A 17,780-nucleotide genomic window follows, 5' to 3' on the forward strand; every position below is an offset into this window, starting at 1 on the left:
GGCAATAAAGATGCCTTGAAAATAAATGAAAACTTTCTGAGAATCCCATGATCAGATTCTGAAGGATACCCATGTCACAGTTGCTATCTGTCAGACAGAGGTTCGTTAACTGCTGTCGCCCATTGTTAATGGGCACCCCTTGTCCCTGATAACACAACATTGTCTGATCTTCTCAGTGAGTTTTTATGCTTCTTCCCACACCAATGTCCATTTCAAAGTCTCTGCCCCTTTGTCTCACTGAGGATCCTGTGGATAGCGAATGTTCCCCATGCTGCTTTGGGCCTAACCAAAATGAGGAAGGAGTCAGGGCCACACCAGCAGTAACAAGCAGAAGAACCAAGGTGTTGATTAAACCCTTTAAACCCTTTATTGTTATTTCCTGATCCCAGCTCATTTCACCTGTGGCTTCATTAGAAGAAGAGTTGGTTTTTATATACTGACTTTTTCTACCACTTAAGGAAGAATCAAACCAGCTTTCAATCACCTTCCCTTCCCCTCCCCACAACACACACCTTGTGAGGTAGGTGGGGCTGAGAAAGCTCTAAGAGAGATGTGACTAGCCCAGGGTCACCCAGCTGGCTTCATAGAATCATAGAGTTGAAAGGGACCACCAGGGTCATCTAGTCCAACGCCCTACACAATGCAGGAAACTCACAACTACCTCCCCCCACCACCTCCAGTGACCAGAAGTTGGCCAAGATGCCTTCCCTCTCATCATCTGCCTAAGGTCACAGAATCAGCATTGCTGACAGATGGCCATCTAACCTCCTCTTAAAAACCTCCAGGAAAGGAGAGCTCACCACCTCCTGAGGAAGCCTATTCCACTGAGGAACTGCTCTGTTAGAAAATTCTTCCTAATGTCTAGACGGAAACTCTTTTGATTTCATTTCAACCCGTTGGTTCTGGTCTGACCCTCTGGGACAACAGAAAACAACTCGGCACCATCCTCTATATGACAGCCCTTCAAGTACATGAAGATGGTTATCATATCCTCTCTCAGTCTTCTCCTCTTCAGGCTAAACATACCCAACTCCTTCAACCTTTCCTCATAGTACTTGGTCTCCAGACCCCTCACCATCTTTGTTGCCCTCCTCTGGACACGTTCCAGCTTATCTACATCTTTCTTAAATTGCGGTGCCCAAAACTGAACACAGTACTCTAGGTGAGGTCTAACCAGAGCAGAGTAAAGCGATACCATCACTTTGTGTGTTCTGGACACTATACTTCTGTTAATGCAGCCCAAGCCCAGCTTCATGTGTAGGAGTGGGAAAACCAACCTGGTTCACCAGATTATCGTCCGCCACTCATGCGGAGGAGCGGAGAATCAAACCTAGTTCTCCAGATGAGAGTCCACCGCTCCAAAACACTGCTCTTAACCACTACACCACGCTGGCTCTCTCAGAGGATCTATCACAGCATAAGTCTTCCACTCTCACCTTGAGCCATGACAATAACGGATTTAATCAACACCTTGACTCTTTTCTTCTGCTTGGCCTAACCAAACTGTCAGGGCTGCACATGCTACAGACAGCTTCTGCCCTGGGAAGCACTGCTGCTACACTACAGCACTTCCTGCATTGCAGCACCCTGCCCTGTAGCTCACGCTAATCAAACTTCCTGCATTGCAGCCCAGCACTGGATACCCTTGGAAGGAACAGCCTGAAAGAAGGGCGGGGAGGAAGGGGAAGAGACTCACCCGAACTTTGGTCTACGTCGCTGCCACTCACTCGCTGCAGACCCTTAACGTGCAGGAATGCAAAACCTGGAAGCTCAAATCCCATTTCTCACCAGATGTTTGCTGACCCAAACATCCTTCTCTCACACACAGCATCCTGTACTGCTTGCCAAGCAGTCACAGCTAGAGCGAGGGGGCACTCTCTCCAATGCTAAGCTAATTTACGTCGCTAAGCCTTTCTGATGCAAGCTCAGCTGCCACTTCTCAGACCATCAGCCATTTATCGACAGCTCCCTAAGAACAGAGCCCTTCTGCTTTGAAAAACAAAACTACACAAAACCAAACCTCTCCTATCTCTTGTTTCCCCCCCCCCCCCAATGCTCCCTTCATCCCACTCCTCCAGCTGCTGTCTTGGCTCCAAGCTTGCTCCATCTGGAAGGGCAGGAAAGAGGAAGAACTAGTTCTTCAAGAGGAAGTTTGCTCTAATTTTATTACTCTCTCTCTCACACACACAGGCTCCTTTGCTCAGAGGCTGTCACCTTTCAAGAACAATTCTGATGAAAAGACACATCAGACAAGAGGAATGTTTCTGGTTTTGAGTTGCCATGCCACCGCAACGAAGCCACTGATCTCCCCATAGATTTGCCTACTGCATAATTTATTTATTATTGTATTTACACAATTTGTATGCCATCTTGCTGCCCTTGTGCGGGCCACCAAGGTGGCTAACAATTTTAACACATGCACAATAAAACCACATTTTAAAACTGTTAAAATTAACCCCACCAAACACAAATCATTAAAACAAATAAAAAACAGAGTTAAAATACATTTTTTTAAAAAAACAGCAACTAAAACATTGGTTAGGGAGATCGCTGAGGGAATGCCAAAGGAAACAAGGAAGTCATCATCTGCTGGCAGAAGATGGCAACAGAAAAGGATAGATGAATCTCCATGGGGAGAGAGTTCCGGAGGTTTGGTGCCATGACCAAGAAGGTCCTCTCCCAGGTTGCCGCCCACCTAATCTCAGAAGGCAGGGTCACCCAAAGCAAGGTCTCGGAAGATGACCATAGGGGTTAATAAGGGGGTAGGATATGTTAGTCCCAAACCATATAGGTCTCTGAAGGTTAAAAGCAGCCCTATAAACTGTACCAGAAACAAGTTGGGAGCCAGAGTAGATGAGCCAAGATCAAAGTGATATGGTCCCTATGACCCATCCCAGTCAACATTCTGGCTGCAACATTCTGTACCAGTTGAAGTTTCCGAACACTTCCAAGGGCAGCCCTGCATACAGCGCTTTGCAGTAATCTAATCTAGATGTAACCAAAGCATGCACTACAATGGCCAGATCTTTTCTGCCCAGGAAAGACCACAGCTGGCTAACTAGTCAAAGCTAGTATAAGGCATTCCTGACCACAGCTGCCACCTGCTTATCTAGCAATAAGCCTGGGTCCAAGATTACCCCCCACTATGGACCTCTTCCTTCAAGGGGTGTGATACCCATCCAGAACGGGTGACACCTTAAATCCCAGGTCAGAACTTCCACCCACTAGTAGCACATCCATCTTGTTGGGATTAAGCTTCAATTTATTAGCCCACACCCACTCTAGAACTGCCTCCAGACACCAGTTCAGGGTTTCTACTGTCTTCCTGAGATCAGCTGGAAGTGTAACACAGAGGTGGGCGTCATCCACATACTGGGGACAGCCCAGCCCAACTCTCCAGATGACCTCACCCCACGGTTTCATGTAGTTGTTAAAGAGCATAGGGAACAAGATGGAACCTAGTGGGACACCACAGGCCAAAAGCCAGTGGGCTGAGCAACAGTCCCCAAGCAACACTTTCTGAAACCTACCCTCCAAGTCCACAACATAAATCTACATCACTTGACATTATCACAGTAGCTTAAACGAGATGACCCAGTTCCATTCAGCCACAAAACACTGTTGTTGCTTTGTCTTGACCATCTCTGGCAAAGGAAACCTCTCATAGGCATTCAGCACACCTTTTTTATTTCTCTTTCTGATTACTGTCAAAGTTGCACTTCTGAGAGACAAGAAATGAGTATTACTCTTCCCTGTTTTGTCCCTCTATGGGTAAAGTTCTTTAAATTCTCAGCTTGGGCCAGAGGCATGAGCTGAAGGGCTCTTGACCTTTGGCTCTTGATCTCTGGGGCCAGGAGCTGCAGCTGGGAGGAAGGCCTGTGGAATAACCACAAGCAGCCCTGAGTTGGGAGCCATGTTTTTGGGTCACCTCTATGACATCTCAGGCTATATGATCCAGACAACACCTGCCTTGATTCTTCCCTCCTTTAGCCTGCAGAATACATGTATGGTGACTAAGATTTAGTACAATGTCAGATGCTCTGTGTTCCTTAGTTTCACTGGCCTTGGCTTGTGAATGGGGCAGGATGTTGCGGGGTGAGGCTACTATACCAGCTCAGCTAGGAAATATGACCTTGTGGGAAGGCTATCAGAGATGGCCAGCGAATGTCATCAATGCTCGCTGTCTCTCTGTCCAGTCCTGACACATTCAGCTGCAAGGGACTCGACTTCCTTGGCCTCATCCTTGATGTTGTGCAATGCCAGGTCAGTGAGGAGCAAAACAGCACTCGTAGTGGGGTTGATGGAGGAGAATAAGACTTATCCGCTTACATGAAAGAGACCTGGCTGGAAGAAAAAGAATGGATATATCTGTCTCAGTTAACTCTGCCTGGTTGTGCAGGCCTTCATTAACCCTGAAACAGAGGTTGCAGGGGAGGTGTGGCTATCATGCTCCGTGAATGTTCAGCTTCACAGGTTTCAATCTACTGACAGTATCGACTGTGTGTTCCTTGTATTAGGTACCAGGGATAGATTAGGCACTCTACTGGTTTACCAGCCACCTATCTCACCAGTGGGTGCTCTCTTGACCAATAATAAATGAAATGCCACAAACAAATAGCAAGAAGGAATTAATACATTTCAGAGCCAAGTTCCAGAATCTCGTAGACTAAGATGAGTTTTTTTTTTTAATTTAGTACATTTTTAATACCCAGTTTCTTCCAAGGACTGAGGGTGGTATATATCATTCTTCTCATCTCCACTTTATTTAACCACAATCATGTGAGATAAGCTTAGGATGAGAGAGAGTAACTGGCACAAAGCCGCCCAGCGATCTTTCATGGTAGAGTGAGAATTTGAACCTGGGTCTCCCAGATCCTAGTCAGACACCCTAAGAACTATATCACACTGGCTCTGAAGTGAGTCTAGAAAAATATATTTGTTCTCCTAGTGGATTTACACGGCTCTCTCCTTCATTGAGAAAATCCTCCAAGAGGATTAGAATTCTATAGCTGCTCATGCTGGCAGGTGCTGGGTGAGCTAAACACATTCTGGAAACTAAAACTGGCCTGTTTTGTCCTAAACAGTGTCAAAACCCCTGCCACTTACATGGCTCAGTCCTGGAGAAAGGCTATAGTGGCTCCAAATGGCTATCAGAAACAACTCAGCAGATGTATACCCACCAAAACATGAGCACACAAACTGGCAAAAAGGCATTTAAAAGGCTTGAAAAGGCATTAATGTATTTTAGGCACATATTTTAGGCACAAGTAACATTAAAAACTGCATGTATCAAAACTCTATAAGTGACAAAATGAAAAAAAAGAAAGAAATTGAGAGAAAGAAATCATCTAACAGACCAGCACATACTTTAAGAAAGCAGATATTTTCAGCTGGGTGTAAAAATTCTTTGCATTTTGGCTGAAGGAGATTGGGAAAAAAGTTTTCCTGAGTGTGTAAAGATTTTTCCACTGAGTTATTGACATATTTGGAAGCTCAGTTTTCTATACATAAAGTATAACCCCATGAGGAATTCTGAAACTGATCCAGCAAACCATTGTCCCATTGGGAAAGGAATGACACAAGATTGGACTGTTTCCTTATTCACATGATTATGGTCCTGGACAAGTCTCACATAAAACTGCATTTGGAATTATAATATATATCTCTATTTCTCAAGTGAGGCCTTCATCTGTGGATATCTAAATGTGATTTTTTAAAAATGGAGTGGGGTTAAATTCCCCCAAAATAAAAAGCATTGTCTACACAGTTTCCGTCTTCTTCCGAGTTGGCAGTGGCGGCATCTGGGAGCTGCAGTGGCAGATGCCAGGAGCCTCTCCAGGCCTGGCCATGGTGGCATCTGGGAGCTGCTCCAGGCCCAGACCAGTTCCCAGACAACACTGCTGCTGAGGCTGAGCCTAGAGCCGCACCTGACTCGGTGACAGGGGAGCCGCTACAGGCCCAGAGCAGCTTCCAGACATCGCAGCTGTCATGCCTGGTAGGGAAGGGGAAGAGAGATGGGGGTTAGGTGAACATGGAAGGGGAGAAAGAGATTGATGCAGAAGGGGTGGGGAGGCAAAAGAGAGAAGGGGGAAGTTGACAGATAAGGGGAGGGGGAGAAAGAGAGGTGGGGAAGATTGACAGAGGGTGCAGAGGTTAGAAAGAGGGAGAAGATTTTTAGAGAACGGGGGAGAAAGAAGGAAGCCAAGGGGGGTAAGGGATGCACTCTCCCAGCAAGTTTCTTGCAGGTCCCCACTTGTCTTACTATGATTTCCAACGTTTATGATTTTCCGCACAAAGTATTTTGATACCAAGACCACGGTTACACAGCCCGGATAACCTACAAGAACCTATTTTGATACCGTTTGGATGGTCTATTTTTGAAGGTTGCCCTATTGTCAGTCTGGATATTCAACGCTTCTGTTTTGGCGGGCATACCTCTGCACGGTATTTTCTTTTCCAATGCAATCTCGTTTATTAGACTGGCCAGGAGCCATCTCCACTGGACCACTTCCTGATTACAAAATGCTGTCCTATTTGAAGCTATGGGAACCTAACTGGTTCCTGATTCAGCTTTTCATTAGACAACCATCAGCTCATAGATTCCATTACGCCTTAATGTGATTATTTCCAAAGTTTATGGCCTTTATTTTGGCACCAAGAATATCTCACAGACTAGTTGCAGGTAGAAGGGACTTCAATCTGGAATTGTACAGACTGAGGCGGGGCTCCAGGCTGTGAACACCCAGATTTCAAAGCCCTCTTTGGACACAGAGGGGGAATAGAGATGTGAAATTGGTAGCGAAAACAAAGCCTCTGGGCTGGCCAAGCCTTGAATAAAACCAGCAGTCTGATGTTCTGCCATTGCCAGGTCAACAGAGGAGTACCTTTTGCCAGATGCACTTCAAGCATTACCTCAAAACAGCTCCAGCTGCTGATGAGAGTTTCCAGTTTTCTGATTCCCCCCTCCGGCTTCTAATATTGACTTTTTAATTGTCTTGGGTTTAATTATCTGGTTCACCAGCTTCCTCTCTTCTGGCAAACTAAAGCATTCCTGCTCTGGTGCCCAGGCAAGGTCTGCACCTGTCACTTGCTCATGCAGTGCAAAATGTTAGCCCTGCAAGGCACCAGTAGACGCATCCAATGAACAAATGAACTATGCTGTCAAAGCACTGTCCCAGGGAAGTTCACAACGGTGGCTCTTTCCCAGGGAAGACATGAAGGTTCTGACAGCAAAATATGAAAGGAGAAGGAAAGAGCAGGAAAAGAAGAGAGAGATCTTAACTGATGTAACAGATTGCTCGCACATACAGAGACAGCCTGCTAGAACGGTGCTCCCGAGTTAGATGCCAAATAACATTGGGTTATGCGGTGCTGAGCCTGGTTTGGAATGTCTCCCATCTAGGTGAAAAGGAAAATATAGGTCAGGCTTTCAGAGTGCATCAAAGGATACAGCACAATGAATGGGGGGGGGGGAACAAAGGGGGAAAAACCCAGGTTAATAGAATCTCTGTAATCCTAGAGTAGAATCAAACTGACAGTGTGTTTAATCTTTAAAAAGCACAGCTGACTGTGAGACCTGGAGCGCATTCTCGGCTACGGTCACAGACTTTGTATCCCCTCCACCCCGCCCAGCATTCACTAAATTAACCTGAAAATCTAGTTTCCTGCAGCCCTCGTGGCTCCAATCATCTGACCAGCAGCCCTGCTCAAAAAGATTGGAGGGCGGGGAGGAGCTGATCAAATTAGGGGAAGAATTTGATAGACAAGATCTAACTGTTCTCAGAAAGAAGCCACAATGAAACAAACTTGATTGCTTTGGAAGCCGGGAAGCACAATGCTCCCTTCATGAGATTTTAATTAGGGAAAGAGGGCAAGCTGCTGCCCCGAGGGAGATGGCGAAGGACTGGAAGCGTCCAGAGTGTCCCACAGAAAGCCGGGAGAGACTCCCATCTACTTTCATCAGTCCCAAATGCATAAAAAAGTGCTGAGTCAATAACAGCATAAGACTCATTCTGTTGTGACAAAGCATATCCAGATGGTGATTCTAAAGAAGCTAGACATGCATTCAGGAGACTCTGATCTGGAGAACCGGGTTCGATTCCCCACTCCTCCACATGAGCGGCGGAGGCTAATCTGGTGAATTGGGTTGGTTTCCCCACTCATACACACGAAGCCAGCTGGGTGACCTTGGGCAAGTTACAGCTCTCTTAGAGCTCTCTCAACCCCACCTACCTCACAGGGTGTCTGTTGTGGGGAGGGGAAGGGAAGGTGATTGTAAGCCAGTTTGAGTCTCCCTTAAGTGGTAGAGAAAGGCGGCATATAAAAACCAACTCTTCTTCTTCAGGTCACACCTTCTCCTAGCTGAATGTGCTGATGTCTCTGTCCTCTGCTGTCCACGCCTTGCCCTCTCTATGCATTTTGTAATCCATAGTGAACAGGGAAATGACATGTATGATACATCCCCCACGGACAGAATAGCCCTGTCATGAATGAAAAGATTTTAAAGTACATGCATTTTGCCAGTATGCCATTTGCCACTCCTAGTTTTTAATGTACAGCTACTAAATAAGGATGTAAAGGTCCCATAGGCCAGGAAGAAAAATCCTACAGACTAGCACACCAGTGTCTGATCATGGGAGAGGATCTGCCCAGGATAAACATGTTCATTTCCTCCAGGGCACAGGAAAAATGTCTTCCTTGGAGCAGGACTAAAGTAGGGCAACAGAAGGGCCATAACCCAATGACGTGAAGTGTGATACTTTATAGAGCATCTCAACCTGTTTTATTGAGACCCATACATCTTCTTTTACTGTAACCATGGAAACATCTATCAAGGCTCCCCAGGAAAGGAATCCACCCTCCTGGAAACAATTTCCTACTCTGTCCTTTAGCTCTCCAGCTCTGGCTTTAACTCCTCAGCCTATTTGCCTCTGTTTTGTCCATTCAGACACTGCTTTGTCAAGGTTAGACACTGAAGAAAGGACTGAAATGCTGCATGCCATAAGAGCAATATGAAAGTGAAATAGCAAGAAATCCCTGTGCGGATATGACCAAAAAAAAAAGCCGTTGTTGGCTATGAGAACCCAAATTCACCGTCCACTGAAGGAGGAGTATTTATCTGCGTCAGTTTCCATGAAACTCAAAGCCTTCACCGTTCCTAAATGAACATCCATTCACTTGCAGTCTTTGTCACCACGAAACAGTAGGGTGTGCAAGACCTTCTGTCACTTTGCATCTGATCATTCGCTGGCATTTCTAGAGCAAACTTCTCTCCTCTCATTTAACAATCAAGGTAAGAGGCCCACAGACTGACAGGGCATTCCTAAGGAGAGTTACTCCAGTCTAAGCCCACTCGTTTCAGTGGGCTTAGACTGGAGTAACTCTCCTTAGGAATGCACTGCGAGAGCAACACAGCCATCAGTGCCTTGGCCTCCTTGTTTCACCTTGAACTCTAGTTTGAATTTTTTAACATCATTGCTACACACGGTCCATCTTTTATGATCTCAGCATCATGCGGGAGGGGAGTCACAAGCTTCATAGTACGCAGGCCAAGAGGAGGCCACTAGGATGGAGACCACTTTCCGCTGACAACGTATTTCCACAGTGGGGTGTGTCTTGTCCTGCCCTTATTTGCCTTTCCCAGCTCATAGTTGTCTTGCTAGAATAGCAGGCGGGCATTAATTTCTCTTTTGAAGGTACTGGCTACCTTTCAAATTTTGGAAAGGGTTGTTTGTGTGTGGTTGGCTGTAAAAGAAGGAACTAATTTAAGCACAGCTTTCTAAAGGAAGTGCTTCCAACTTGGCAAGCAGCAGGGATTACAAGCGCCAGCCGCCATTCATAGGTTGAACCTGAGAAGACAGTGTTTGTACAGAGAGGAGAGGTGAGAGAAGGGTGCTTCTGCAGCCTCCTATTGTCAGGAGCCATGCACACATGCTTGTGGGCAGAGTACAGGACTAAGGGAGCCCTGGGTTAAAACTAGGGTTGCCAACCTCCAGGTACTCAACAAGAAGCATTTTTTAATAAGTTATTCAACAAGAAGCATTTTTAATAAGTTAATCATTTTTAATAAGTTATTCATGTTTTAATAAGTTATTCATTTTTTCATAAGTTATTCAACAAGATCTCCTGCTATTACAACTAATCTCCAGCCGATAGAGATCAGTTCACCTGGAGAAAATGGCTGCTTTGGCAATTGGACTCTATGGCATTAAAATCCCTCCCCTCCCAAACCCTGGCCTCCTCAGGCTCCACCCCATAAACCTCCTGCCAGTGGCAAAGAGGGATCTGGCAGCCCTAGTTAAAACCCTGCTCCGCCATGAATCTCACTGAGGGGAAAAGCCTAAGCAAGACTACTCGAAACAAGTACCGCTGGGGTTTACTCAGAAGAAAGAGTTCTCAGGAGCACAGCTTGACTGACCTTGTGTGAGCCACTCTCTACAATTGTAAGCTAACCTACCTCACAGGGTTATTGCGAAGGCAAAATGGAGGAGGGGGAGAAACCATATATGTGAGGGGGGAGCAACAGACAGATGCGTAAAATGACCGAGAAAGGCTAGAGGCAATCAAGAGAGCCAGTGACCATATCTCTGATTATGGCTGCATTTTTTTTCCAAGCAGCACAATTGTAAACATGAGTGCCGGCTCCCTCTGTGGAGGGCTCACCAATTCACACTAATTTTCCTCCGTGCAGAGTACACTAGGACATGGAGGAACTTAACAGTGCAAACTAGCAGAGAGTCTGAAATCATTTTAAATAAGCTTTATCTTTTCAGCGTGAATGTGGGTGTAGCTTTCACCTTAACAGGTGAACATAAAGGCTGGCCACCTCCTGCTCCTTAAACTGCCGCCTTGGCAGCTTAAGTTTGAAAAGCATGAAATCAACAGTTCACCTGCTGTAGCGCAATCCTTTTCAAATCAGTGAAACTGCTCCAAAGCATGCAGGTCGACACAGATTGGGAAGATGTGCCATTACATGAAAATCTCCACTCGCGTTTGGCAAAGCAAAGCAGAGGCTATGACCCTACTAAGAGCCGTTCCTATTATGAACAGGACAGGACCGGCATGCCCATGGACAACAGCCAACTAATTGCTGTATTTGCTTTTCACTTTATTTTCTTTCTCAAAGAAAGCCCCCCCCCCATGCTTTACAGAGTACAAATGTGCAGCAACAGGACTAAATAATAAATCACAACCACGGGCCAGGGAAAAGAGAGGGAGAGAGATGTTTTCAACTGAGATTTGAGAAAAGCTGGACGGTCAATGAGGCAGAGAGAAAGATGTAGCCTGGGAAAGAGTATTTGGAAGGATCTCATTAACAACTACATGCTCACTGCTGCTTTGCAGAGACTGCTTGGGAAAACAATCAGATTTCACCCTCTGTGCTCCTGCCTCATTTTGCAGTAAGTCCAGGAAGGCACCAGAGGCCCAAAAAATTGAGCTGTGCTTTGCAGACAGATCGCAACACAGCTGCAACTGACAAAGCACAGTGAGTCAAGAGCACAGCCCGAGTTACAGGTAGCCTTGGCATCTTCCCCCCCGCCCCGACAATGTGCCTTAAATATGTGACAAACTAAAATTCAACAGGATCAGCCTTCCCTGTGACTGCATCTTTGCGCTGGAAAAAGAGGTATTTCTGAGGGCGACATTATTTCTTTTGGCAGAATCTCTGTCAAATGAATAAGGCATCAACCTTGATTAGAGGTGCAGGGAAGACTTCATTCTTCTAATGGTCCCTTCATTTTTTCTTGCCCAAACAAGCTGCAAAATAAGCCTGCTTACCATACTCCTCTCTACATGGGCTTCCATTCTGTTCTTATTCTGAGCCTTTCTTCCCACAGTTGACAAACGCACTATAATTCATTGTCTAAAGGTCTGTTAATCTGTTCATGGAATATCAGTTGCTTCTAGGTACTGTTTTGAAGTTGTCTATCTAAATTCACCATTCATAGAGGTATGTCCATTTGGATATCTATTACATGGTCAAGACCACCAATTTTTATTTGGTTTAGAGGAATTTAGTTTGGACGGCCACAGAAGACTTTTTCACTGTAAACACTTCTACCTGCTGATTCAGCATTAGGATGTCAGTAGCCATCTTGTACTGACTCAGTACAATCGCTACTGGCAGCATGACTCAAGCCAGCTCTGCATTACCCCATACCAGCCTTGTTACTTCAGTTCCTTTAACTCAAAATATTCAAGAGTTAGTGGTTCCTTATGCATTTAAAGCAGGAATTCTGCTATCCAGACCTGTATAAAACACTTACAAAAAAGTACAAGTTTTGCTTTCAAGTAACCCAAATCCTATTAAATAAAAAGATAGAACATAGAGAAGCCATTTCAAAATATCCAGAAGCAGCAAGTCATCATTCAACTACTATGAATGGGACAGTATTGAATAGGAAGCCAGACTGCTGACAGCAAGTGTGGACAACACTGGCCGAAAGGGGCTAGATACATTGGCTATTGAAGGAACTGACACCATAATGGTGTTCCTCTGTATGAATATAGCCTTTCAAAAAAAACTGCAGAACTTTAGCATTCAGCCATCTCCAGAACTATTGGGAGACCTCAAGAAGCTGGAGACGTGAGCGCTGAAAGAATTTACACTTTTGTATTAGTATCTCACTGACGATGGCAACCAACTTTAAAAGAGCACATAGCACCAGCCATTCTTAATCTGTCTCCCAGAGGGAAAGGTTTATAGCAAAAAAGAGAGCCAAGATTCTCAAGAAGCTGAATTCTATTACTGCAACATTCTGTACATTTTCTGTGTTCCTGCAAAACTTCTATATGGCAAAAGTATTAAGCCCTTTTGCCGAAAAAGAAAAAAGGGGGGGTGTAATTCTTTCCATTCCACACATATTCCTTGCACTTGATCTCCAGTTCATTCCCACCCTGCTTCAGAGGCCTGGGCTTAAAACAGACAAGTGGAGAATGAATCCTCACAGCCACCTGGTTGCTAATAATGCATGACATTGGACAACACTCTATCCAAAGAAGCCGCACTCTTAAGCTTGTTAAGCACTTTCCCCATCGATCTACTGAAAAAGAACTGGCAAGGGGCATGCCTAAGTACTTTTTATAGTATGTCTATTTATATAAGGCATTGTGAAAGGAGGTGATGGCTAATTTAGTTTGCTGGCTTATTTGTAAGGTGTTGTCTCTCAGCACTGCTGAATATTCTGCAATGCAGTTTATGAAACCACAGGAGTGGTGTGCATAAAGCAGGTATGCACATTGATCTCACTGATTTCTTAAAAGAGTTAGGTACACAGCAGCCATTTTTATTTGGGAAAATCTCTCACTGAATCGTATCCAGGAAGCATCCAGACAATACAATCTTTTCCAGATACCAACAGTTAAGAGCTGCTTCATTTTTGGCTCCTGACAATAAACATAAACTGAGATTCCAATAGAGGAACAGGCAGACCACAAACATGGAGGTGTTTTGAATGTTTGAACTGCTAAATGACAGCAAAGATTGTGAAAAACAAGCTTACAGATATAGTTGTCACTTTCATGCCTGCAATAAGTACTCCAGCACTTTCCAAGTGCTTACAAAAAAATAATAATCCACCCCTGTAACGTTTCTTCTTTCCGGTCTTTCTTTATCCGGCTGATAAAAGAAACAGATGCATCATATGCAAGTGTGTGCAACCCTGTAAATAAAGACTCAGCAATGGGAAGCTAAATTCAATCAAATGGGTGAGTTTCCCCCTTTCAATAGCCCTGCATCTTAGATCACCTTAATCGGCGGTGCTGAAAGGACAGCTCCTATGGGGGTATCTTCAAGGCTACAGCCCATCAGTAGCTGCGGTTACAAAAACCACTTAAGGAATTTGCTTGTGAAACATTTCTTATTATAAAGGATAGTCAAGCCTTGTTGATTTCAAGGTCTGGGACCATTTTATTTCCTCCCGTCTATATGAAATATTTTTCCACGGAAGGCAAACGTTTACTTACTTCTTCTATAGCCCACTTTTCTCACTGAAACTCAAGCTTGTGAGCGACCCCACACCTTGCCAGCGTGCACAGTTGTGTGTACACTGGTGTTGTTCTGGTGTTTCCTGCAGCAAGCATGTAAACTATCAACACTGTACATCTTTCACTGATCTCCATGCCTTCTGCAGCTGCTATATTTTCCATAAAGAGTGAAGCTCTCCTAAGCGTATAAACATTTTAATGCAAGCAAGATATATACTTCACTTCTGGCTCCTGTTGCTTCCCATCATATATAGTCATTCCTCCTGTTGCTATCATTGCTCTTTTCCCCCGATCCCTTTCCTGCTCCCTGTCATATGTACACATATTTCACTATGACTCCTGCAAACAGGATACCTCTGTTCCCTTTCCTTGCTTCCCAGTCCTAGAATGTATGGGGGAGAAGGGAGGGAAGGAAACATGGACAAGCTTCTTATTTGAACTCTGGGCTCATTCTTATGATCATTTTACAACAGCTGCAGGAAATGGCCGGCCAGTGTTTCTTTTCACCCTGTAGAACTATGAGAAGCCGTTGGCATGCACAAAATTTCGGTTTGCTAACTCCACATTTATGGTGGGCTTGGTGACAAATCAAAGTGAATCTTCAATGATGCATCAATGCACACCACACACATTTCAAATCTGATGTACAAGTAAATCCTTGTAATGGACGGATGAAGCTAAATGTCTAAATAGGCTAGTTTTTTTTCCTGCAGCTGCCAAGATTAAGGTGACTGTGAATGTTGGCCCTGACTCTTTCTTCAACGGTCCAGACGCCACCTATGGCCAGTCCAAATGTTGCATGTGTTTCTGTAACCACACTTTTGTGACCCCAGTATTACTCTCAGCTAATTAAATAGCAGCATGATAGATTGCATATTATGAAAGCATAATCAGTACACTATTAGCAACATGCAAATTCCAAAACTTAAACTGCAGAGTATATAAATTCAAAGTAAAAGTTAACTACTTTTTTTGATAGCACTGAAAACTCATCTGAACACTGGCAATGGGAATATTCCATTTTTACCCACAAATTTGTAAACACGATTGTGAGCCAAGACAAAAGTGTGAAATTCAGTAAGCAAAACTGAAACAGTATCTATGGCAGCTGTCCCCAAGGCAGACAAACCAGCATGAAATCGAAGAACATGAAACCAACCAAGCAACACAACATAATGTGTTTGGAATGGTCCATGGGCTGTGAGAATACCATTACCAAATTCAAGGTGGAACCTGGAGTTCTCCCAGAATTACAGCCATTTCCAATCTACAGACATCAGTTTCCCTGAGGTAAATGGCATCATCAGAGAGCAGATTCTCTGGTCCATAGAGTTTAGGAGAAACAGAAATGCTAGGGTGGCTACAGAGGGTAGATGCTATAGGAATTCTGCTTCTCCTACAGTGTATTAGGACACTAAAAGAAACTGATTAGTGTCTTTACAGGCAACAATAAAAGACCAGAGGCTGGCTGCAGACTGAGAGAGAGATGATACTCTCTCTATATATAGTTCTATGAGTCTTCAGAGTAGATTTTCTCCTTGCCACTTAGAAAACCCTGAAGAGGATTTTGGCAGGCCTTTCTAAGCAGGGTGAAACATAATGGGACAGCAACCAACTATACCAGCACAAACATTCAAGACCAAAGGGTTAGCATGATACATAGAACACATGTATACAGAAGCCTATGCATGCTATAAAGTGAGAGGGGGAAAGTGGATATAAGTGACATGAGGCAGGAAATACAAAATTTGAATTGTGGTGGGAGGAACTGACCTCAGAAGAAGGGGAGGAGTTGGAAGAGCTGATCTTTGACCTGGACGTAAGCTCCTTCTTCAAACTCTGCCCTCCCTGGACACCAGCAACAAATCTCCAGAAACTTCCCAATCCAGAGTTAGCAACCCCATAGGGGAATCCAATAAACATGAAGAAAGATATACTAATTTCTCATGATAGAATACATACTAGATAGAGTACATACTAATTTCTCATGATAGAATACAGATGGACTGCCAAAAAAACAACAACAAATCAGTGGGTTATAGATCAAGTCAAGCCTAAACTGACCTTAGAAGCTAAAATGACTAAACTGAGGCTATCATGTTTTGGTCATATTATGAGAAGACAAGAGTCACTGGAAAAGACCGTCATGCTAGGAAAAGTTGAGGGCAGCAGGAAAAAAGGAAGACCCAACAGGAGATGGATTGACTCAATAAAGCCCTCAGTTTGCAAGATCTGAGCAAGGCTGTCAAAGACAGGACATTTTGGAGGACATTGATTCATAGGGTCACCATGAGTTGGAAGCGACTTGACGGCACTTAACACGCACACACACACATACCCATTTCTCATCATGCTGTTTATATATAATAACTGTTATCCTTCAGGGCCATCCCCATGACTACTTTTCCATGACACAGTGCCCATTCTTATATCATAAGATGCACAGATGCCTTCTAGGTCCGGGATATTTAATACACACAATTCCTAGGGAAGAGACAAGTTTGCTGGGTCAGCTTTTGGAGTATTTCTGAATGTTTCTCTCTGTCCTTTCTGGAGAAGGTATGCACCGCGCTAGCCTTTCTAAATTATGTTAGCTGGTCCGTATGTTGCATTACAGATGTGACTGCAGCTTCATACATGATTCACGAAAGCAGATCAGAGTAGGCAGACTTTGTCCACCTTGTCAGCTATTCCATTTCCCACTGTGAAGGACAGACAGGAAAGAACATCAGGAGGGGAGGCCAACCAAAACTGATGTTGATGAGTGGTAAAACGCCATAAAAACAGTGTGGGACAGGCTCTTATCACTAGGGATGACCCCCTGGGAATATTTACTAATCCGTCTATGCCCATTGAAACCAGTGGAGTAACTCGGCAAAGGGCTGCACTGTTAGTTTCTATAATCAGAGTCGGAGTGGCAACTGGATGGGCAGCGACCCCAGGATTTAAAGCAAAAACCAGATGGCTAAAGATAGCAGGTCCTTGCAGAATTAGTTTATTGCATTAATAGCTACAGACAAGGAAAAGTAGAGAATATGGATATGATGTAACAGATCTATAAAAGGTGTTTTTTTGCTGTCAAGTCACATCTGACTTATGGTGACCCCCGTGGGGGGTGTGCAGTGTGGTTTTATTGTGCAAAGTGGAGAAATGGCTCTGTCCCTGAGCCTTCTCGTAGCCACTGATGGGGGACAAAGAGCATTACAGGCAGCTGCTCCAAGCACCTGGGCTGTGAGTCACATCCTCCTATAAACAGCTAAATGGCTTCACAAAGGCTGAATCTGTGTGCAAGGAGAGGTGGTAAGCAGCTATTTGGCACTGGAGTTTGTGGGACAAAACTATGTCACTGTGAATCCGGCCTTTCCTGTGTGTTTACTTCTGCAATACCAGCTCAGCCTGCATATTTTAAAATACTGGAGCTGGCTTAGATAGTGGGCAGAGAATAGTGCTAAAGCCACCTTCTAACCTCATTTGACTATTGGCCATCCTGAGTCTGGAGTACATCAATGGGAAAGAAATTTTTTTCTTTATTTGCACACTCCTATCTGTTCTTTGGGACTGAATTCAGAGGGGAAACTGACAGAGGACAGGGATGAGCAGAATAGTCTTACTTGCACAATGTGATCATTCTTTCCCTACTTCAGCTTTCTTGCTAGGGTTGGATGCTTGAAGGAGACAGAAAGTGCCATTTTATGGGCACCATAAATGTGCACCATAACATCTAGGGCCCACTTTCATTTGCACTCAGAAAGACAGCCAAATTGCTTCCACTCTGGCTGATTCTCCAAGCAAAT

The sequence above is a fragment of the Euleptes europaea genome, chromosome 2 (genome assembly GCF_029931775.1).
Source record: "Euleptes europaea isolate rEulEur1 chromosome 2, rEulEur1.hap1, whole genome shotgun sequence".
Taxonomy (NCBI): Eukaryota; Metazoa; Chordata; class Lepidosauria; order Squamata; family Sphaerodactylidae; genus Euleptes; species Euleptes europaea.